This window comes from Lissotriton helveticus, chromosome 10 (assembly GCF_964261635.1).
Source record: "Lissotriton helveticus chromosome 10, aLisHel1.1, whole genome shotgun sequence".
NCBI classification, from domain to species: Eukaryota; Metazoa; Chordata; class Amphibia; order Caudata; family Salamandridae; genus Lissotriton; species Lissotriton helveticus.
The window spans coordinates 757366323-757390934 of NC_136071.1; positions in this window are offsets into that span (position 1 = coordinate 757366323).

Here is a 24612-nt window from a genome sequence, read left to right on the forward strand (position 1 = left end):
CTCCTCGACCCTCCCCTCTCTCTCCCAGTCCGGCCGCGGTGGCCCTTGAGAGTTGCAGGTAGTCCCGCCACATGCTCTTCCGGTCCGACCACCAACGGTCGGGGGGCCGAGGCCGACGGGATCCGGCTGCAGCCGATAAACCAAGAAACCCGTTCATGGGGCCAGAGCCAGGGGCGTCCGGCCGACATCCACCGGAAGCCCGGCCCGAAGACGGACGGGACACTTCTTTCTTTTATAATGGCTGCGACAACACTGGAGGAGGGTGTCTTGCACATGCCTCCGACCCCCCCCTCGTCCTCATCGCCTGGTCCGGCCATAACAAATCTCAAGCGAGACGCCGTGGGGTGCACTGGGAGGGAGAGACGGTGCGAACAGGCCTCTCCCGCCTCCCCAGGTGGAGGCTTCCCAGCTGCACCCTCAGCGCTCCAGGCGGTGGCATCCTAACAACTACAGTGCTGCACAGTTTCGGAACGACCTAGATAACGGTTCTTCCACTGTGGCCATGCTGCAACGTCTCGCCCGGCAGGGTGGAGCCCGTCCGCTCATGTGACCCCGCGATCGCCGGTAGCTGCCGAACTCTCAAAATGGCGGTCGACCTGGCAAGAGCGGGCCCAACATAAAGAAATGGCCCGGTCACTGGTTGACTCCACCACCGTAGTCCTCCACGACCTTGAAGATTCTAGAGGAGCCGCGGGAGTCTCCGACCCCCGATGTGGAATGACTGCCATGATCGCCCGTGGAGTGACGAAACTGTATCCGCGGGACGTCGGCGCTCCCATGCTGGCGCCAGCCTCACTTTGAATTACTACAATCCTGCAGACCTCACTTCCGGTGAAAGCACAGTGTGACCCGGTAGGAAAAATTATTGCACCCCCTCCCCTTTTTGACTGATAGTTCAAACCACCGATCCTTTCCTTTGCCCTTTTAACGGAACTTTGGACTGCCTCCCCCTCTTTTACATTTTCTAGAGAAAACAAAACATTAACCACTACATTAGCATAGCAGTTGACACCAGAACTGTTTTCAAATTGAAAACCAACAACATCTTCAACAGAATCCTTTTTGTTTCTGCTGTGACCCTGCTACAGCACAGGCATTGTCCCCAGCAGTAATTCTGCAATGCCGGTAAGAATAGCTGTGGTGCCTACTGGACTCACTCACCCCCGCGGCGCCCCACGCCGTTTTTTGCTGGGCGGCAACTTACTAGACATCACTTTCGTGCCATCTAGATTTCAGCGCGTTCTGCTGCCTTGGAACTATTCGCACAACAGACCGCTACTGACAAGAATATTTCATTATTGGTGCTGTCAATTTCAATAAATCTATTGGATAATTAAAAAGAAATTGCCACGGTCTCTTCGTTGTTTAAATGTTTTTACTGTTTTTGTTTTGTTGTATATATTTATATGTTATTAAAGTTTTATATTCCTACTACTTTGTTGGAGTGCTATATATTTTTAATGTGACACATAATTGTAAAAACTTTGATGTACAAAGAGTCATTCCTGGAATCTTCCGCTTCAGGCTCGGTCCCCTCCCCAATCACAATACAGGATGGTTTTCAGATAGTAGGAACGCGTGTGCTGTGACGGATCACATCGGGTGTGGGCCTTGATCTACTATAACTCCTTTGAAGAGGGGTGATTCTTTACAGCTGGGGCCATAAACTACATCTGCAGGGCTAGCTGATAGCCTAGGACCGGCCTGGACATTCGGACACAGAGGAAGAGGAGTGTCAGAGGGTGCGGTAGTGAATAGGGCGAAAGGGAGGTGTCGGGCGGGCACAGAGTGTGATTCTCAGGGAAGAGCAGCGCAGATGGGGGAAGGTTTATTGCCCATGCATAAGACAGAGAGCGGTGGTGACCAGTGCCTGGGGGAGATGCTTACGAGGGTGAGGAGCCATGCTACGAATCGACAGCGTGCAGAGAGTGGGTCTGGTCAAGACATCTAAAATGGCTGCCGTGCACGACAAAAGTGTGGCATTTCAAAAAAGGCAAGATGGCGCAGACAATGTTTTTCAACACTTCCTCATTTCCTTCGAATCGAACGTTAACAGACGTTGGGGCATATTACCAAAGTTAAGCGATATTTATCGCTAACGATGCTTACCAACCAATTTTTTACCACTAAGCATCGTCAGAAATTATCGAAGATAAACCTTACTATTATCAAGGTTTATCGCAAATGCGATAATAAACGGCCGCAATGCATGAATATCGCTAAAAACTCAGCGATATTCATGCATTACCGAGCTAATACTCTTAGCCATGTTATCCACCTCCCATTGGATAACATGGCTAAGAACTGCTCAGGGCAGGTGTTACTTTTTGGAGATATTCGCGCTTAGCGCGAATATCTCCAAAAGTTGGTAATAGGAGATAGATATCTTGCATGTTGTAATGCAAGTTATTGTGGTATATGGAACTCATACCATAATCTCTCAGGAAAGCAGAAACTGATCCTTTTGGGACCGCCTAAAAAGGCCTAGGGGGTGAGGAGTACTCTACTTTGCCCCCTTTTCACGTTCCGAACTATTTTATTTTACTCTCTTCTGTAATTACACAAAATACCAGCGATAAGATGCATCGGAGACACACACTGAGAGAAAGGAGGCCGGAGATGAAGAAGACATGTCAAATACACATTGGAGATAATATAGTGGCAGAAGGGAAGTAAATATGAGTAAACTTACCATGTAACATAAAAATGTTGCACTCTATACTATAAGTCTCATTTTATACTACAATCACTTCGCTACAACCTCATAAATTAAAAATAAAAATAAATAATGTCTCAAACAATTTTTGATTTCTAAATATAAATTTATTCTTCAGAATTTTCTAAATTTGAAACAACTAGTAACATGTCCTCATCAGTAATTTCCTCTTCAATCATCTCATCTGGAATCTCCTCATTAAAAGTCTGCAATGATGATTCTTGTAACTCTATGGTCTCCAAACACTCGATAAATTCGCCATCAAGAGATTGATCAAAAAAATCATTCAAGTCATCTCCTCCTTCTGACAATATTTCATTATTGGTGCTGTCCATTTCAATCAATGTAGTGGAATCATTCAAGTCATCTCCTCGTGACAATATTTCATTATTGGTGCTCTCAATTTCAATCAATGTAGTGGAATCATTCAAGTCATCTCCTCCTTGTGACAATATTTCATTATTGGTGCTGTCCATTTCAATCAATCTAATGGAATCATACAAGCCATCTCCTCCTTGTGACAATATTTCATTATTGGTGCTCTCAATTTCAATCAATGTAGTGGAATCATTCAAGTCATCTCCTTGTGACAATATTTCATTCTTGGTGCTGTCCATTTCAATCAATCTAATGGAATCATACAAGTCATGTCCTCCTTGTGACAATATTTCATTATTGGTGCTCTCAATTTCAATCAATGTAGTGGACAATTCAAAAGAAATTGCCACGGTCTCTTCATTGTGAGCCATTTTATTTTGAAATTGCTTGCTGTAAATTGCAGAAAAAAATAATCACTTTCATTTATCGTTTTTAGTAATACATAATATAAAACTAACTTCATCAAGTATTTAGTATAACAGAAGGACTGCAAATAAATAACAGAAAACATTTTTCAAATTATCTTCAAGTGTACAACATAGTTCCCCTTACAAATTAACAACTCACCTTTTTAAAAGTAGCAGAAGTGTTAGTACTGTGTAAATCAAACACCAGAAATTCACCACCAAAAATTCCTCACAAATGTACCTCAGACAGTAGTATCACAAAATGGCTGTGGTTTCCTCTCATTTGACATATATACATAACCAATTAACTTTCATCACACACAAATACAAAACCAAAGTAACATTTTAATTGGTTCTAAATTTCAACACTTTCAAATGTGTTTTCCCCATGCAATTTTCCATAGGACATTTACATACGTCTACAGCCTGAATGGCTGAACGGAATTACACCAAACTTGGCAAAATGGTACATCAAACCTAAGAGGTCAGGAAGGATCTACTATGCCCCCTTATGGTCATTTCCCCCTTCGCTTTGGCCTCCTCTTGTCTCTCAATCCTACCGAGGGACAAGATGGCGGCCGCTACGGACTGTTTGGAATGTTGACAGACGCCGGAGAACCAATCAGCTTCGCAAAGCTCCGTAACGCGAAAAGTACGCGAAGCGGAGCGCTGTTACAGATATATATCTTTTTTTCAACGTTAATTTCTCAAAATCCACTGGAGCACATATATTGAGACCTAGCAAAGGCACATCGGGCTACCAGTCCCTAATATTTTGCCAAGTTTCGTGCAAATCCATTCAGCCGTTCGATTATTATTATTTTGTTTTTTTTTTGCCCCGCGGGGCCCTTTTAAAACCTCCACATCAAACCTAGGGGGTCAGCGAGGATCTACTATGCCCCCTTATAGTTATTTCCCCCTTTGTTTTGACCTCCTCTTGTCTCTCGATCCTACCGAGAGACAAGATGGCGGCCGCTACGGACTGTTTGGAATGTTGACAGACGCCGGAGAACCAATCAGCTTCGCTTCACAAAGCTCCGTTGCGCGAAAAGTCCGCGAACCAGAGCGCTAACCGGTCCGCTGTTACAGATATATATCTTTTTTTAAACGTTAATTTCTCAAAATCCACTGGAGCACATATATTGAGACCTACAAAAGGCACATCGGGCTACCAGTCCCTACAATTTTGCCAAGTTTCGTGCAAATCCATTCAGCCGTTCGGGCTAAAAGTGAGGCCAACCGCCCTATGGAAAACTCAATGTTAAAAACACGTTTTGGGACCCCCCTTTTTTCTCGGCCCCCACTGGACGAACCCCCCCCAAATTTTCAAGGGCTGCTCAGAAACAAAATGTGCCATTTTCCTGAAAATTTCAGCCGATTCCGTCCACAAACGCCAAAGTTATTAGACATAGAATTTTCAAAAAACCCATAGAGAAAAAATCCTAACTATATATACCTACTGGCTATCGCCAGTAGGTAATATATATATATATATTCTTGCATGCCATACACAGAGCAGCCAAAACGAGGAGGGTCAGCGTTGGGTTCCAACTGGGGCGAGAATTAACAATTTTTGTTGATGTTGATATTGACTGCCTTCGATTACCCAGCAGGCACACTTGGGCATAATGTTGGGTATGTGTTGAATATTAGACGCAAATCTGTTCCTCTACACTGTATCTGGATGTGTATCATTGCTACTACTTAAGCGTTTAGACATACTAAGATGGCCGACACAGTTACCTTTGTGTTGTGTATACCTGCCAAACAGTCCTTTTTCTATGTTAATTGCACTTGTGAGTAGATTTAAATTGAAGTTTGTGTGGCGAGATGGTAAGCGTGATCAAGGCTTAATCGCCGAAACGCGTTGTTATTGCCATTAAATCTATATTGTTTTGCACAGAAGAAGTGTCCGGGCTATCATTTCTAACAGATGTGATTGGTGAAAAGAACCTATTGGGACCGCTGGTGCCCGGCTCGGACCGCCCGCCGACAGTGCTTCTCCACTACCAGCACTCGTGAAGGGGATATATATATATATATATATATATATATATATATATATATATATATATATATATATATTCTTGCATGCCATACACAGAGCAGCCAAAACGAGGAGGGTCAGCGTTGGGTTCCAAGGACTTGAACCCTATTTATTCTTGCATGCCAAACTTCAATCAAAGAAGGCGCTGACTCCGTGAATCTGAATCCAAACTTTTATTCCTTAGATCAGTTGCTGCTTAGACACGTTTCGGCGTTACCGCCTTGTTCACTACATCTGCCATTTTGGTAAGGACATACTTATAAGTACACAAACATGGGTGTGTCTCTTAATTAGTGTAACAGGTTTAGACTGGATGTTGCCATGGTTACATTGTGGCAAACCTGTCTTCCACAGTCTCTTAACACATTAAAGTACACATAAAGAACATTTGTTTAGGGAACATTTTTTACATATTTTTGTAATGAAAAATCACCAATAGCTTATAAATTATAACCTTCTCGTCATTCAGCATGTTAAACTAGTGACATCTGAATTAAGGTTTACAGTGAAACTTTGAAGTAAAATAATTTTTAAAAAGTGCAAATAAACGAGTAAAAAGAATTTAAGTTAACACAGTGTGCTACAAGAATTTGATGGTCCCTGCCATGGAAGTTCCAAAATAAAGGTCCTGCACTAGTAGCCCATCTGGTTTGCCTGTTGTCTATTCACTCGGCAGCGCCATGTAGACACTCAGGACGCGCACGAGGAAGGTTCCCCTGCGACGCCCCACCGAGGAAGGCTCCTGCAGCTCCCGGCCACCCACCAAAACTCATTCTATCCTAGGTAAGTTTACTAGAGAGTACAGTGTGAAGGTAGAGCTTGGTTCAAACAGTAAATATATACAATCGTGTTGACAAAAAGAACCTGTTTGAGTCTGCAGTGGCTCTGCAGGTTATGCTCGTGGCCGTGTGATAGCTCAGGCCCCCGATTTTTAGATGTAGGGCTTATCAGTCAGTAATCTGCGTGTTATTCAGATTTATGTCACACAATTCGGGGCTAGATTGGCGCCATTCAGTCGATTCGGGATTGCACATTGGTTACCGAACCTAATTGCTACAAGGAGAAAATGACAGGTGGTATCAGGGAGGCCCTCTATATAATGACGCATATGTAGTTTAGCTCTAAGTAGAGTGCGTGGCTTGGGGGACAATATGCAGATATGTGCTGCTGTGTTACTCACTGTGTTAAACTCAATTGTTGGCATAGTGGTGTGTACTACCGACATAGCCATGTCTGTAGTGTGCTCTACGTGCCCATGTGAAATCCCGTGATTGTTGTGGTACGTGAACAGCAGATGTTTTACGAATGGTCATCAGGGAGGAGAGGAGACATATGCTTCTTCAGAGGTGGACGCTTAAGGCTTGGTCCGCATTCAGACCAAATGGGATCTTGGAGTTTAACAGTATAATATACCTTGACTCCAAACGGCGTAACGCCAGTAGGCGGTTGCCACCTCTGATGCTTTTTGGAATGCTATCAATCACAAAAAATCGGATGTTACTAGCATTCCCTCCGTGTGCCTCATGGATGTGCCTGGCTACTGGGTATGCCGGGTCATTATTCGAGATGGCTCGCAAGTGCTGTAGAATCCACACATGTGCTGGATGGATTGTGGAACCTACATATCTCTTACCGCATGTACACTCCAATACGTATATTGCAAAATCTGTTTTGCAAGAGAACGCGTCCCCTAGTATGTATGGATATTTTCTAAATGGAACGCGAACTGAGGTGGTGTTTACGCCATGTGTGCACGCCTTACACTTAATGCATTTTTTGAAACCTTTTTGGGAATTTAGCCAATTTTTTTGTCTTTTTGAGTATTGGTGCATTGCAGACAAGTTCATTCCTCATAGATTTTGCCTTCCTGAATGTGATCAAGGGATGTCTTCCCACAGTTTCACCTATGCTTGCGTCCCCCCGGACCAAAGGCCAGTGTCTTCTCAGGATTTTCCGGAGATTATTGTGATATCGGTTATACCCAGTTATCAATCTTGGTGGTGTTTTTTCATTGGGGTTCTCGTCTTTCACCACTTTTTGGGGGAAAATTAGATCTTTCCTGTTTTTAGCACTGCATTTTGCTTCAGCCCTCTGGCACGTGATTTCAGTGTATCCCCTATTCCTAAGTCTTTTGAATAAATCTTGTTTGGCACTAGTGAGTCCTTCAGAGGTGCTGCAATTACGTGTCATTCTCAGGCACTCTGCATATGGAATTGACTGTTTTAGAGGTGTGGGGTGGAAACTGTGGGCATGGAGAAGGGCATTGCCTGCAGTCGGTTTTCTGAATGTGCGAGTCTGTATCTTGTCATTCTGTACATATAGCTCAAGATCAAGAAATTGGATGTTTACAGCGCTAATGTTACATGTAAATTTTAAATTAAGCATGTTTTCATTTAGAGCTAGCGCAAAATTCTCTGCATCTCTCTCATTGCCCTGCCACAGGATAAAGATGTCATCGATATACTTCTTGTACATCACGACGTTGTTTTGCATGATCTCAGAGTGCTGGACTTTAAGTACCTGCTCCTCCCACCAGCCCATATGCAGATTCGCATAGCTGGGGGAGAAGCAAGTTCCCATTGCCGATCCCTGCAGCTGTTTGTAATGCAATCTGTCGAAAATAAACGTGTTATTTGTCAGACACCACTCTGCCATTTCTAACAACATTTTCGTGTGGTTGTATAGTTCAATAGGTCTTTTTGCTAAGTAGTATTGCATGGCTTTCAATCCATCCTGGTGTCTGATACTGGTATACAAGGATTGTACATCTAAAGTCATAAAGTGATAGTTGTCTTGCCATTTTATGTCGAAGATTTTTGACAAAAAATCCCCGGTGTCTTTGATGTATGCCGGGAGTTTTTTAACTTCAGGTTGCAAAAAAGAGTCAATGTAAATACTTGTTTTTTCAAAAAGGCTGCCAATTGCTGATATTATTGGCCTTCCGGGTGGTGTTTCTGCATTTTTGTGCACCTTAGGTATCAGATATAGTTGAGGTGTTACCGGGTAGTCATTCTTGAGATAGTTGAATTCATCTTTGTTGATGAGGCCCATTCCTTTCCATCTGTAAAGCTCATTATGATACTTCTCTTGGATCCCCACATTGTGTGTAGGGCTTATTCTCATATAGCAGTCTTTGTCTTGAAGTTGAGTGCAAGCCTCTTTGTTATACATGTGTAAGGGCCACAGCACAACGTTGCCCACTTTGTCCGACCACCTTACCACGATGTCCAATCTTGATTTTATTTTTGTCATTAGATTGTTGTATTTTCTTCTGTGGTCATTATTTTCTTTCCAATACTCTTTTGTACTTTGAGAGGACAGTTCCTTTAGGTCTTTGATGACATTGTCTGAGAATAGATCTAGATTGTCTTTGGGCATCATCGGCATGAACATTGACTTTGGTTTGAAATCCGTTGTTACTGTTGCATAGATATTTAATTCAGATGCGATTGCTGCTCCACTAGGGGATATCCCATCACCTCCTATATCTTGTTCCAAATCAATCAAGTTTTGCAGAGCCTCCATATTGGCCACTGTCAGACTCTGACTGTTGTTCTCCATCTGCATAGTTGTTGTTGGACGTTTGCTCATATTTGTGAAATACTTTTGTAATTTTAGTTTTCGAATATATTGAAACAGATCTATGCGTGTTTGGGCATAATCAAAGTTTGTATTCGTGCTGTATGTCAAACCAAGGGTTAAAATTTCAAGTTCTTGTGTATTCAGCTCCATATCTGTTAGGTTAATGACTGTGTTATCAATTTTATTTTGTACTTCCATTATCGGCGTTTGTGGAGTCTGTTTTGTGGTTTGTTCTGTTGTTGATTTTGGCCTCGTTTTTCTCCACCGTCTGTTTTTTCTCCTACGGCTTTTTGTTGCTGTTTTTGGTTTTTGTTCTGGTTTTTGCCTCGGCCAGCCCCCCCATTTTGTTTCGAAGGGTAGCATGGTCTCAGTGTTCTGAGGCGATGCATTCTTAAAAAAGCCAGTTCTTGAGCAGGAGTCGGTGGTGGGCCTACTCTGCCAGTGCTATGATTGCTTTCAGCATCGGTTTCGTATTCTGAGCTGATTTCGTAATCGCTTGGTTCCACTGTTGTGTTTTCCCCACTTGGTTGTGTGTTGGGAGATTGCCTTCGTATTTGGTCGTACTTTTTTGCAAAGGTATAAATTCTTCCGCTCATATAGTCATTGCGGTCCCGCTGAAATTTTATTGCCTTCCGTTCCTTGATTTCTGCTTCAAGTTTGAGTACTCTTTCTCTTATTTCATTCAAGCTCTTAGTAATTTCATCCTGATTTGATTTTTGTTCAAGTAATTGCATTATTTCATTACTACGAGATATCATTTTCTGTCTGTCACTTATTGCAAATTCTATCAGAATTTTTAGCATGTTTTCAGACGATTTGGCGCTGTTCTCAGCCCACCTCTGTAACATTGCAGGGTCTGGGTCTTCATACGTGGGGGCCACTAGGATTCTGAGCCCTCTTGGAATTCTACCTACTTCCAGATACCTCGTTAGGGATTTCACTTCCCACCATTTTCCTGTTTCTTTTTTGCGGAGTTTTTCTAATTCTTGTAGTAGTTTCTTTGTTTCATCCAGTACTACGGGTTCAGCTTGGGCGCTTAAAGGATTTGTGCCGCTTTTGCCTGTGTCAGTGTCCGTGAATACATCCAAAGCTGCCTCCTCTCTCTCCCTGTCCCATTCGGCAGACATACTGATACTGCTTAGTTATTGATATCGGTTTGTATAGATTCACTGCCCGTGTGTATTTTACTCAGACACCGGGTCTCCCTCTCCCATGAACCAAACACTCTTTGCCCGCTTCCCGTTACTTCCAGCTGACAGCCGGCTTACCTAGAAATCTCCGACTACTCTCCAGCCGTCGTGGATCTCCAGGCAATCGGCGTCCCACTGTTTTGGCAGGTTACTCGGGTCTTTGTCCTTATAGGTTCTGGGGGGCTCTGTGTGTCTTTTCTTGAAGAGATACCAAACGATGTCCTTCCATACACAGAGCAGCCAAAACGAGGAGGGTCAGCGTTGGGTTCCAAGGACTTGAACCCTATTTATTCTTGCATGCCAAACTTCAATCAAAGAAGGCGCTGACTCCGTGAATCTGAATCCAAACTTTTATTCCTTAGATCAGTTGCTGCTTAGACGCGTTTCGGCGTTACCGCCTTGTTCACTACATCTGCCATTTTGGTAAGGACATACTTATAAGTACACAAACATGGGTGTGTCTCTTAATTAGTGTAACAGGTTTAGACTGGATGTTGCCATGGTTACATTGTGGCAAACCTGTCTTCCACAGTCTCTTAACACATTAAAGTACACATAAAGAACATTTGTTTAGGGAACATTTTTTACATATTTTTTGAATGAAAAATCACCAATAGCTTATAAATTATAACCTTCTCGTCATTCAGTATGTTAAACTAGTGACATCTGAATTAAGGTTTACAGTGAAACTTTGAAGTAAAATAATTTTTAAAAAGTGCAAATAAACGAGTAAAAAGAATTTAAGTTAACACAGTGTGCTACAAGAATTTGATGGTCCCTGCCATGGAAGTTCCAAAATAAAGGTCCTGCACTAGTAGCCCATCTGGTTTGCTTGTTGTCTATTCACTCGGCAGCGCCATGTAGACGCTCAGGACGCGCACGAGGAAGGTTCCCCTGCGACGCCCCACCAAGGAAGGCTCCTGCAGCTCCCGGCCACCCACCAAAACTCATTCTATCCTAGGTAAGTTTTCTAGAGAGTACAGTGTGAAGGTAGAGCTTGGTTCAAACAGTAAATATATACAATCGTGTTGACAAAAAGAACCTGTTTGAGTCTGCAGTGGCTCTGCAGGTTATGCTCGTGGCCGTGTGATAGCTCAGGCCCCCGATTTTTAGATGTAGGGCTTATCAGTCAGTAATCTGCGTGTTATTCAGATTTATGTCACACAATTTGGGGCTAGATTGGCGCCATTCAGTCGATTCGGGATTGCACATTGGTTACCGAACCTAATTGCTACAAGGAGAAAATGACAGGTGGTATCAGGGAGGCCCTCTATATAATGACGCATATGTAGTTTAGCTCTAAGTAGAGTGCGTGGCTTGGGGGACAATATGCAGATATGTGCTGCTGTGTTACTCACTGTGTTAAACTCAATTGTTGGCATAGTGGTGTGTACTACCGACATAGCCATGTCTGTAGTGTGCTCTACGTGCCCATGTGAAATCCCGTGATTGTTGTGGTACGTGAACAGCAGATGTTTTACGAATGGTCATCAGGGAGGAGAGGAGACATATGTTTCTTCAGAGGTGGACGCTTAAGGCTTCGTCCGCATTCAGACCGAATGGGATCTTGGAGTTTAACAGTATAATATACCTTGACTCCAAACGGCGTAACGTCAGTAGGCGGTTGCCACCTCTGATGCTTTTTGGAATGCTATCAATCACAAAAAATCGGATGTTACTAGCATTCCCTCCGTGTGCCTCATGGATGTGCCTGGCTACTGGGTATGCCGGGTCATTATTCGAGATGGCTCGCAAGTGCTGTAGAATCCGCACATGTGCTGGATGGATTGTGGAACCTACATATCTCTTACCGCATGTACACTCCAATACGTATATTGCAAAATCTGTTTTGCAAGAGAACGCGTCCCTTAGTATGTATGGATATTTTCTAAATGGAACGCGAACTGAGGTGGTGTTCACGCCATGTGTGCACGCCTTACACTTAATGCATTTTTTGAAACCTTTTTGGGAATTTAGCCAATTTTTTGTCTTTTTGAGTATTGGTGCATTGCAGACAAGTTCATTCCTCATAGATTTTGCCTTCCTGAATGTGATCAAGGGATGTCTTCCCACAGTTTCACCTATGCTTGCGTCCCCCCGGACCAAAGGCCAGTGTCTTCTCAGGATTTTCCGGAGAGTATTGTGATATCGGTTATACCCAGTTATCAATCTCGGTGGTGTTTTTTCATTGGGGTTTTCGTCTTTCACCACTTTTTTGGGGAAAATTAGATCTTTCCTGTTTTTAGCACTGCATTTTGCTTCAGCCCTCTGGCACGTGATTTCAGTGTATCCCCTATTCCTAAGTCTTTTGAATAAATCTTGTTTGGCACTAGTGAGTCCTTCAGAGGTGCTGCAATTACGTGTCATTCTCAGGCACTCTGCATAGGGAATTGACTGTTTTAGAGGTGTAGGGTGGAAACGGTGGGCATGGAGAAGGGCATTGCCTGCAGTCGGTTTTCTGAATGTGCGAGTCTGTATCTTGTCATTCTGTACATATAGCTCAAGATCAAGAAATTGGATGTTTACAGCGCTAATGTTACATGTAAATTTTAAATTAAGCATGTTTTATATACATATCTTCACTTAAAAAACCATAGGTTTCAGGCCTTATATAGTTAGGAATTAGCATTTAAAAAACCATTGAAATTGCTCCTATATAGTTAGTTGTACTAACTATATTTCGCGCACCCGCAATCCACTGTTGATGATGTCACATATTACATCAATCATGACATGGTCAGTGACATCACTGATGAAATCACTGATGACATCTCAAATGACATCACTGATGACATCACTGATGACATCTAATTTGACATCACTGATGACATCACTGATGACATCATCCAGTGACTGTGTGTTTCTGTAATGTTTAAATATGTTTTACATATTGAAGAATGAGTGGATGTATAAGTGTCTGGATGAAGGATTTAGTAGGTGCGTGACTGACTGTATGAGTGAGTGATTACATTTGTCTTACTAAATGCATGGGTTAGTGACTAAACTGTCTGAATGTGTGCATCAGTATGTCTATTGTTGTGTAAGCTGCTGCATGTGTTGATCAGTAGCTATATGAGTGGCTATATGGGTTATTGATTGGTTGCCCAAGTATTTGAATGGGAGACTGAGTGTGTGTGTGGGTGGCTGGGAGGTGTGTGACTCTGTGCATAGATGTGTGAGCAATTGATTCACTAGGTGTATGAGTTCAAGAGTGCATGTAGAAACCGCTATATGGGCTGTTGACTGTGTGCATGGGGGTGTTGGTGAGTGAATGAATATCTCAGTACTACATGTCCAAGTAAGTACATATGTAAAACACAGTGCATGTGAGAGTTGGCATATATAAATGACTATACATGAGAGCCAGTGAATGTGCGAGTGGCTGTATGGATCATTGTGTACTTGTATCAGTGATTGTATAGGAGAGTAAGTATGTGTTAGTATATGTTTGAATAAGTAAGGTGTTGTGTGTATAACTGTATAGTTGATAAAATGGAAGTGTGATTGATTCTTTGCATGACTGACTAGGTGTGTGAGTAACTCCATGGATGAGTGGCAGTGTGAGAGTGTCTGTATAGGTGCTTGAGTGCATATGATAGTGTTGTATTGATGAGTGACTGTATGTATGAGTGATTCTATGGGTGAATGAGTGAATGTGTGTGTAGACCTAGGAATCAGTGAGTGCTTATGTAGTAACTGGTATTGGTGTGTCAATGGTTTAAAGAATGGTAGTCTGTATTTAACACTGGGTGTATCAAAGGTTACATTAGAGTGTGAGGAGGTGCATCGTATTATCACATGAATGATATCATCAGTGATGTGATCAGTCATGTCAAATGAGATGTCATCAGTGATGTCATCAGTGATGTCATTTGAGATGTCATCTGTGATGTCATCAGTGATGTCACTGACCATGTCATGAATGATGTAATATGTGACATCATCAGCAGTGGATTGCGGGTGCGCGAAATATAGTTAGTACAACTAACTATATAGGAGCAATTTCAATGGTTTTTTAAATGCTAATTCCTAACTATATAAGGCCTGAAACCTATGTTTTTTTAAGTGAATTTGCAAGGTTTTTAAAATGCTAATTCCTAACTGTATAAGGCCTGAAATCTATGGTTTTTTAAGTGAATTTGCAAGGTTTTTTAAATGCTAATTCCTAACTATATAAGGCCTGAAACCTATGGTTTTTTAAGTGAATCTGCAAGGTTTTTTAAATGCTAATTCCTAACTATATAAGGCCTGAAACCTATGTTTTTTTCAGTGAATTTGCAAGGTTTTTTAAATGCTAATTCCTAACTATATGAGGCGTGAAACATATTTTTTTCACTAAATTTCAAAGGTTTTGTAAATGCTAATTCTATTAGCGGATAACTAAGCATGGGCGGATTTTGCGGATCCACGATTCACGGATTTGCGTATTCACGGATCGTGGATCCGCAAAATCTGCGTATTTGTGGATTAGCGGATTTGGGGCGGGCTTCCATGCGAGTGCACATGCCTCTTGTGTGTATAAAAGGTCAGAGACCGATCAGAGCAGCGGATGAAGAAGATACAGAAGCTCCTGGCCACAGGAACAGCACGAGGATTGCGCTCGTGAAAGTCAAGGATGCAAAGGCCTCTGTCCAGCATCACAGCCGATTTTCGATGGTACATTTGGGAAGAGGGCACAGCTGCCCAGCCTTGACAACGCTCACGATTGTTTTTTGGGCCGATGAATGAGTCACTGAATTTAAGCTTCAACTAGGGCACATGCTTAAATGATATCTGTAAGTGCTTCCGGTTGAGGTTTAATTTTTGTGCCAGGACCATCGTGCCAGAATGAACCCTGCCCTTCATATTTATTCAAGAAGACGCCACCGTTTTGTGCCATACCTCGTTGGCTAAATGTATAGTGCTTTCACTACACTACACTACAGCTGCCTAAAGTGCCAGAGAGTTGTCTACAGCGACCAGGTGTGTGTTACTATGCAATAGCGCTGAAGGGCGCAGGGGTCCCTTGAGTGAGCTATAAAAGCTCCTGGCCACAGGAACAGCACGAGGATTGCGCTCGTGAAAGTCAAGGATGCAAAAGCCTCTGTCCAGCATCACAGCCGATTTTCGATGGTACATTGGGGAAGAGGGCACAGCTGCCCAGCCTTGACAACGCTCACGATTGTTTTTTGGGCCGATGAATGAGTCACTGAATTTAAGCTTCAACTAGGGCACATGCTTAAATGATATCTGTAAGTGCTTCCGGTTGAGGTTTAATTTTTGTGCCAGGACCATCGTGCCAGAATGAACCCTGCCCTTCATATTTATTCAAGAAGACGCCACCGTTTTGTGCCATACCTCATTGGCTAAATGTATAGTACTTTCACTACACTACACTACAGCTGCCTAAAGTGCCAGAGAGTTGTCTACAGCGACCAGGTGTGTGTTACTATGCAATAGCGCCGAAGGGTGCAGGGGTCCCTTGAGTGAGCTATAAAAGCTCCTGGCCACAGGAACAGCAGGAGGATTGCGCTCGTGAAAGTCAAGGATGCAAAGGCCTCTGTCCAGCATCACAGCCGATTTTCGATGGTATATTTGGGAAGAGGGCACAGCTGCCTGGCCTGTTAACTATTTTAGGATGGCGCCGGCAAGCTGCCAGCGCCATCCTAAAATAGTTACTAAATTAGCTTCAACAGGAAGCTCGAATAGATAAAATAAAGCAGATGCACGAGCGCCTGCTTGATTTGATCTATTAGTGCTTCCTGTTGAAGCTAATTTAGTAACTATTTTACGATGGCGCTGGCAGCTTGCCGTCGCCATCGTAAAATAGTTACAACAACAGGCCAGCAAGGCTTGAACTTTTGGCCTCGGAATCCGCCGCTCGCGGATTGCGAATTTTCGGTAAATTCGCGAGAGTTCGCGGATCGCGGATTTACCGAAAATTCGCAAAATCCGCGAGCGTAGCGGATTTTGCGCTCATGTTTACGGATAACGTTTATATATGTTATTGTCCTTCTGGGACCACCTGAGCAGCCATCTTGTTTCTCAGGAGAAGTGAGGCGCAAGAGAGCACAAAATAAGAGTGGAAAGCGCAAAAAAGGGGCAGGGTGGAGACCCCCTGACCCCCTAGCCCTTCTCAGGGGGTCCCAGAAGGACCACCAAGTGCAAATTGTATTTAATTTTTTTAAATCGCGGGGTACGCGCACGGTACGCGCACGGTACGCGTACCGTACGCGTACGGTGCGCGGACCCCGCAATTTTTTCGAAGATTTTTTTTTTTACCCTTGGGGGTCCTTTTGGGAACCCCTGAGAAGGGCTAGAGGGTTGGGGGGTCTCTACCCTGCCCCCTTCACGTGTTTCCCACTCTTGTTTTGGGCTCTCTTGTGCCTCAGTTCTCCTGAAAAACAAGATGGTGGCCAACACTTCCAGGTTTGGACAGTTTAGAATGTTGACAGTCGACTGCCAGCCAATGAGAAACTCACTCGCGCACGTAAGGGTACGCGCACGTACGCGTACGTACGCGTACGGTGCGCGTACGGTGAGCGCATATAGATATATAATTTGCTCAAATTCATTTTCTCTACAACTACTGGAGGGATTTTCACCAAATATAGAAAAGGCACTACTGCATACCTGCCCCTACCATTTTGCCATGTTTGGTGTAATTCCGTTCAGCCGTTCAGGCTGTAGCCGTGTCTAAAGGTCCCATAGAAAATGCCATTTGAAAAAATTCAAATTCAATTTTCTCAAGAACTACTGGAGGTATTCTCACCAAACATAGCAAAGGCACATCTGCATACCAGGCCCTACCATTTTGCCAAGTTTGGTGTAATTCCATTCCGCCGTTCGGGCTGTAGCCGTGTCTAAAGGTCCCTGCGGAAATTAACATGGGGAAAACACGTTTTGGGACCCCCCTTTCGGCCCCCGCTTGACGAATCCCCCCAAAACTTTCAGGGAAGGAGCGGAGCGGAGTTGGCCAAAATTCAGGAAAATTACACGCAGATTCCTCAATCGGCGACAAAGTTATTCCCAATAGAATGTTGAGCGCATATAAATATATAATTTGCTCAAATTCAATTTTCTCAACAACTACTGGAGGGATTTTCACCAAATATAGAAAAGGCACTACTGCATACCTGTCCCTACCATTTTGCCAAGTTTGGTGTAATTCCGTTCAGCCGTTCGGGCTGTAGCCATGTCTAAAGGTCCCATCGAAAATGCCATTTTAAAAATTTCAAATTCAATTTTCTCAAAAACTACTGGAGGGATTTACACCAAACATACAAAAGGCACTGCTGCATACCAGTCCCTACCATTTTGCCAAATCTGGTGTAATTCCGTTCAGCCGTTCGAGCTGTAGCCGTGTCAGAATGTCCCTACGGAAATTAACATTGGGAAAACATGTTTTGGGACCCCCCTTTTTTCTCGGCCCCCGCTTGACGAATCCCCCCGAAACTTTCAGGGAAGGAGCGGAGCGAGGCAAATTTAAGGAAAATTACAAACACATTCCTCAATCGGCGCCAAAGTTATTCCCAATAGAATGTTTGGAATTTCCTATGGTAACTAGGTCCTAACTATATATACCTACTGGCGATCGCCAGTAGGTAATATATATATATATATATATTCACTGAAAAAACCATAGGTTATAGACCATATATAGTTAGGAATTAGCATTTACAAAACCTTGAAAATTCACTGAAAAAACCATAGGTTATAGACCATATATAGTTAGGAATTAGCATTTAAAAAACCTTATTTTACTCACACAAAACCATTGAAATTCCATATATAGTTAGTTGCACTAACTATATATCGCGCACCCGCAATCCACTGCTGATCATGTCACATATTACATCATTCATGACATGGTCAGTGACATCACTGATGACATCACTGATGACATCTCAAATGACATCACTGATGACATCACTGATGACAACATCCAGTGACTGTATGCTTCTGTAAAGTTAAAATATGTCTTACATATTGAAGAATGAGTGGATGTATAAGTGTCTGGATGAAGGATTTAGTAGGTGCATGACTGACTGTATAAGTGAGTGATTAAATGTGTCTCACTGAGTGCATGGGTTAGTGACTAAACTGTTTTAAATTGTGCATCATTGTGTCTGTTGTTTTGTAATCTGATGCATGTGTTGATCATTAGCTATATGACTAACTATATGGGTTATTGATTAGTTGCCCAAGTATTTGTATGGGAGACTGAGTGTGTGTGTGGGTGTCTGGGAGGTGTATGACTCTGTGCATAGATGTGTGAGCAGTTGATTCACTAGATGTATGGGTTCAAAAGTGCATGTGGAAACATCTGTATGGGCGGTTGACTGTGTGCATGAGTGTATTGGTGAGTGAATGGATATCTCAGTGCTACATGTCAAAGTAAGTACATATGTAAAACACAGTACATGTGATAGTTGACATATATAAATAACTGTGCATAAGAGCCAGTGAATGTGTGAGTGGCTGTATGGATTATTGTGAACTTGTATCAGGGATTGTATAACAGAGTAAATATGTGTTATTATATGTTCCAATAAGTAAGGTGTGTATAACTATATAGTTGAGGAAATCGAGGTGTGATTGATTCTTTGCAAGACTGACTAGGTGTGTGAGTAACTCCATGGATGAGTGACAGTCTGTGAGTGTCTGTTTACACTGAGTGTATCTAAGGTTATATTAGAGTCTGAAGAGGTTCATTGTATCATCACATGAATGATGTCATCAGTGATGTGATCAGTAATGTCAAATGAGATGTCATCAGTGATGTCATCAGTGATGTCATTTGAGATGTCATCAGTGATGTCATCAGTGATGTCACTGACCATGTCATGAATGATGTAATATGTGACATGATCAGCAGTGGATTGCGGGTGCGCGATATATAGTTAGTGCAACTAACTATATATGGAATTTCAATGGTTTTGTGTGAGTAAAATAAGGTTTTTTAAATGCTAATTCCTAACTATATATGGTCTATAACCTATGGTTTTTTCAGTGAATTTTCAAGGTTTTGTAAATGCTAATTCCTAACTATATATGGTCTATAACCTATGGTTTTTTCAGTGAATTTCAATGGTTTTTTAATAGCAAATATCATAAGCTGTCGAATGTCAAGTACGTGGTAAGTAAAAACATTTTCGTGTTTATGCACACTGATCTGCTTTGAATGCTGCCCCCCACCCCTCATTTCTATTAGGAGTACTCTCTCTTTGCAGATAGTGAAGGGTAGTTAACGCAGCCCTTTGCCCCCTTTGTAATCCGTCGTGCCTGCTTCTCTCTCCATTTGATTGATTGTTCTCTTTGGTTCATTCTCTATTTACAAACAAGCACAGAGTCGCAATACTCTGTTTAGTCTTTGCAGATAGCGAAAAATCGTGTAAAAAAACAAAAGGAATCGAGCAAAATCAGTAGGCCACTAATGGGATCTCTTTTTGACCTCGCTAAAATAGAAACATTAGGAACAACCTGTTGAAAATAGCAATGCGTATGTACATAAGCGGCGTTCATTTGTGTTCACAGTACCCCTTGTTGATTGTTTCAATCGAGCATTGAATTGTTCGATGTTAATTCTCTTAAGGATCTTCTCTACCTGCAAACGAGGAAGAATAGGAATATTCTCTCTCCCTTTGCAGATAGTGAAGGGTAGGTAACGCAAGCCTTTAACACGTCGTACCTATTTCATTCCTCATTGATTGATTGATTGTCCGAACATTGACTGTTTGGGAATTAGTTCTTTTTGGAGGTATTCCCTGTTTGCAAATAAACGTAGGAAAATCTTTGCAAGTAGTGAAAGGGTACGTAATGCGGACCTTTCTCCCCCGTTGTAATCTGTCATGCCTATCTACTCCCCACTGATTGATGCACCTGTTTCACCCGGACCATTTACTAGACATACGTCATCTGGCCCGACCAGAGAGCACCCCTAGTGAAAAGGACATATGCAATAATAACGAAGTGATCACTGTATCCTGTTAACAGAAACTTTAGCATGAAACAACCTGGAAAGAAAAGAATAGGAAAACGAAAATCAGTAGGCCACTGATGAACATGAACTTTTATTAAACAACGAACAAAGAAACGATAACATAACGTAATGATAAAACCTATTAATGTCCTAGAAACAAGAAAACGTTAAAATATGCCAGTGGTGAGAGACCAGAAAAACAGTAAGAGAAACCAAATCACCCCTCGCTGTCCCACCGCCTGCCACGCCAAAAAAATCGATAGACTAGGGAAAATGCAAGTCAGTAGAACATCCGCCCCCACTCTGGAAACTTCCAAGGTGGGGCAGGGTTCCGGCTACGCCCAGCCGGGAGCAGCCCATATAAGGCAGGTCCTGCTGCCACGCCTCGGCCAGGAGATCCTAACGTAGGGTGTAGCCGGAGGAGAGGCCGAGACCAACGGGACCCGGCCAGGGGATTGCCTTTACAACGCTGAACAGTTGCAGGGGGGGGGAATGTCTCCTCGACCCTCCCCTCTCTCTCCCAGTCCGGCCGCGGTGGCCCTTGAGAGTTGCAGGTAGTCCCGCCACATGCTCTTCCGGTCCGGCCACCAACGGTCGGGGGGCCGAGGCCGACGGAATCCGGCTGCAGCCGATAAACCAAGAAACCCGTTCATGGGGCCAGAGCCAGGGGCGTCCGGCCGACATCTACCGGAAGCCCGGCCCGAAGACGGACGGGACACTTCTTCTTTCTTGTATAATTGCTGCAACAACCCTGGGGGGGGATGTCTTGCACATGCCTCCGACCCCCCCCCCTCGTCCTCATCGCCTGGTCCGGCCATAACAAATCTCAAGCGAGACGCCGTGGGGTGCACTGGGAGGGAGAGACGGTGCGAACAGGCCTCTCCCGCCTCCCCAGTGGAGGCTTCCCAGCTGCACCCTCAGCGGTCCAGGCGCCCGGAAAAGAGTTCTTCCACTGTGGCCATGCTGCAACGTCTCGCCCGGCAGGGTGGAGCCCGTCCGCTCATTTGACCCCGCGATCGCCAGTAGCTACCGAACTCTCAAAATGGCGGTCGACCTGGCAAGAGCGGGCCCAGCATAAAGAAATGGCCCGGTCACTGGTTGACTCCACCACCGTAGTCCTCCACGACCTTGAAGATTCTAGAGGAGCCGCGGGAGTCTCCGACCCCCGATGGGGAATGACTGCCATGATCACCCGTGGAGTGACGAAACTGTATCCGCGGGACGTCGGCGCCAGCCTCACTTTGAATTACTAGAATGCTGCAGACCTCACTTCCGGTGAAAGCACAGTGTGACCCGGTAGGAAAAATTGTTGCACCCCCTCCCCTTTTTGACTGATAGTTCAAACCACCGATCCTTTCCTTTGCCCTTTTAACGGAACTTTGGACTGCCTCCCCCTCTTTTACATTTTCTAGAGAAAACAAAACATTAACCACTACATTAGCATAGCAGTTGACACCAGAACTGTTTTCAAATTGAAAACCAACAACATCTTCAACAGAATCCTTTTTGTTTCTGCTGTGACCCTGCTCCAGCACAGGCATTGTCCCCAGCAGTAATTCTGCAATGCCGGTAAGAATAGCTGTGGTGCCTACTGGACTCACTCACCCCCGCGGCGCCCCACGCCGTTATTTGCTGGGCGGCAACTTGCTAGACATCACCTTCGTGACATCCAGATTTCAGCGCGTTCTGCTGCCTTGGAACTATTCGCACAACAGACCGCTACTGACAAGAATATTTCATTATTGGTGCTGTCAATTTCAATAAATCTATTGGATAATTCAAAAGAAATTGCCACGGTCTCTTCGTTGTTTAAATGTTTTTACTGTTTTTGTTTTGTTGTATATATTTATATGTTATTAAAGTTTTATATTCCTACTACTTTGTTGGAGTGCTATATATTTTTTATGTGACACATAATTGTAAAAACTTTGATGTACAAAGAGTCATTCCTGGAATCTTCCGCTTCAGGCTCGGTCCCCTCCCCAATCACAATACAGGATAGTTTTCAGATAGTAGGAACACGTGTGGTGTGACGGATCTCATCGGGTGTGGGCCTTGATCTACTATAACTCCTTTGAAGAGGGGTGATTCTTTACAGCTGGGGCCATAAACTACATCTGCAGGGCTAGCTGATAGCCTGGACAATCGGACACAGAGGAAGAGGAGTGTCACAGGGTGCGGTAGTGAATAGGGCGAAAGGGAGGTGTCGGGCGGGCACAGTGTGATTCTCAGGGAAGAGCAGCGCAGATGGGGGGAGGTTTATTGCCCATGCATAAGACAGAGAGCGGGGGTGACCAGTGCCTGGGGAAGATGCTTGCAAGGGTGAGGAGCCATGCTACGAATCGACAGCGTGCAGAGAGTGGGTCTGGTCAAGACATCTAAAATGGCTGCCGTGCACGACAAAAGTGTGGCATTTCAAAAAAGGCAAGATGGCGCAGACAATGTTTTTCAACACTTCCTCATTTCCTTCGAATCGAACGTTAACAGACGTTGGGGCATATTACCAAAGTTAAGCGATATTTATCGCTAACGATGCTTACCAACGAATTTTTTACCGCTAAGCATCGTCAGAAATTATCGAAGATAAACCTTGCTATTATCAAGGTTTATCACAAATGCGATAATAAACGGCCGCAATGCATGAATATCGCTAAAAACTCAGCGATATTCATACATTACCGAGCTAATGCTCTTAGCCATGTTATCCACCTCCCATTGGATAACATGGCTAAGAACTGCTCAGGGCAGGTGTTACTTTTTGGAGATATTCGCGCTTAGCGCGAATATCTCCAAAAGTTGGTAATAGGAGATAGATATCTTGCATGTTGTAATGCAAGTTATTGTGGTATATGGAACTCATACCATAATCTCTCAGGAAAGCAGAAACTGATCCTTTTGGGACCGCCTAAAAAGGCCTAGGGGGTGAGGAGTACTCTACTTTGCCCCCTTTTCACGTTCCGAACTATTTTATTTTACTCTCTTCTGTAATTACTTAAAATACCAGCGATAAGATGCATCGGAGACACACAGTGAGAGAAAGGAGGCCGGAGATGAAGAAGACATGTCAAATACACATTGGAGATAATATAGTGGCAGAAGGGAAGTAAATATGAGTAAACTTACCATGTAACATAAAAATGTTGCACTCTATACTATAAGTCTCATTTTATACTACAATCACTTCGCTACAACCTCATAAATTAAAAATAAAAATAAATAATGTCTCAAACAATTTTTGATTTCTAAATATAAATTTATTCTTCAGAATTTTCTAAATTTGAAACAACTACTAACATGTCCTCATCAGTAATTTCCTCTTCAATCATCTCATCTGGAATCTCCTCATTAAAAGTCTGCAATGATGATTCTTGCAACTCTATGGTCTCCAAACACTCGATAAATTCGCCATCAAGAGATTGATCAAAAAAATCATTCAAGTCATCTCCTCCTTCTGACAATATTTCATTATTGGTGCTGTCAATTTCAATCAATGTAGTGGAATCATTCAAGTCATCTCCTCGTGACAATATTTCATTATTGGTGCTCTCAATTTCAATCAATGTAGTGGAATCATTCAAGTCATCTCCTCCTTGTGACAATATTTCATTATTGGTGCTGTCCATTTCAATCAATCTAATGGAATCATACAAGCCATCTCCTCCTTGTGACAATATTTCATTATTGGTGCTCTCAATTTCAATCAATGTAGTGGAATCATTCAAGTCATCTCCTTGTGACAATATTTCACTCTTGGTGCTGTCCATTTCAATCAATCTAATGGAATCATACAAGTCATGTCCTCCTTGTGACAATATTTCATTATTGGTGCTCTCAATTTCAATCAATGTAGTGGACAATTCAAAAGAAATTGCCACGGTCTCTTCATTGTGAGCCATTTTATTTTGAAATTGCTTGCTGTAAATTGCAGAAAAAAATAATCACTTTCATTTATCGTTTTTAGTAATACATAATATAAAACTAACTTTATCAAGTATTTAGTATAACAGAAGGACTGCAAATAAATAACAGAAAACATTTTTCAAATTATCTTCAAGTGTACAACATAGTTCCCCTTACAAATTAACAACTCACCTTTTTAAAAGTAGGAAAAGTGTTAGTACTGTGTAAATCAAACACCAGAAATTCACCACCAAAAATTCCTCACAAATGTACCTCAGACAGTAGTATCACAAAATGGCTGTGGTTTCCTCTCATTTGACATATATACATAACCAATTAACTTTCATCACACACAAATACAAAACCAAAGTAACATTTTAATTGGTTCTAAATTTCAACACTTTCAAATGTGTTTTCCCCATGCAATTTTC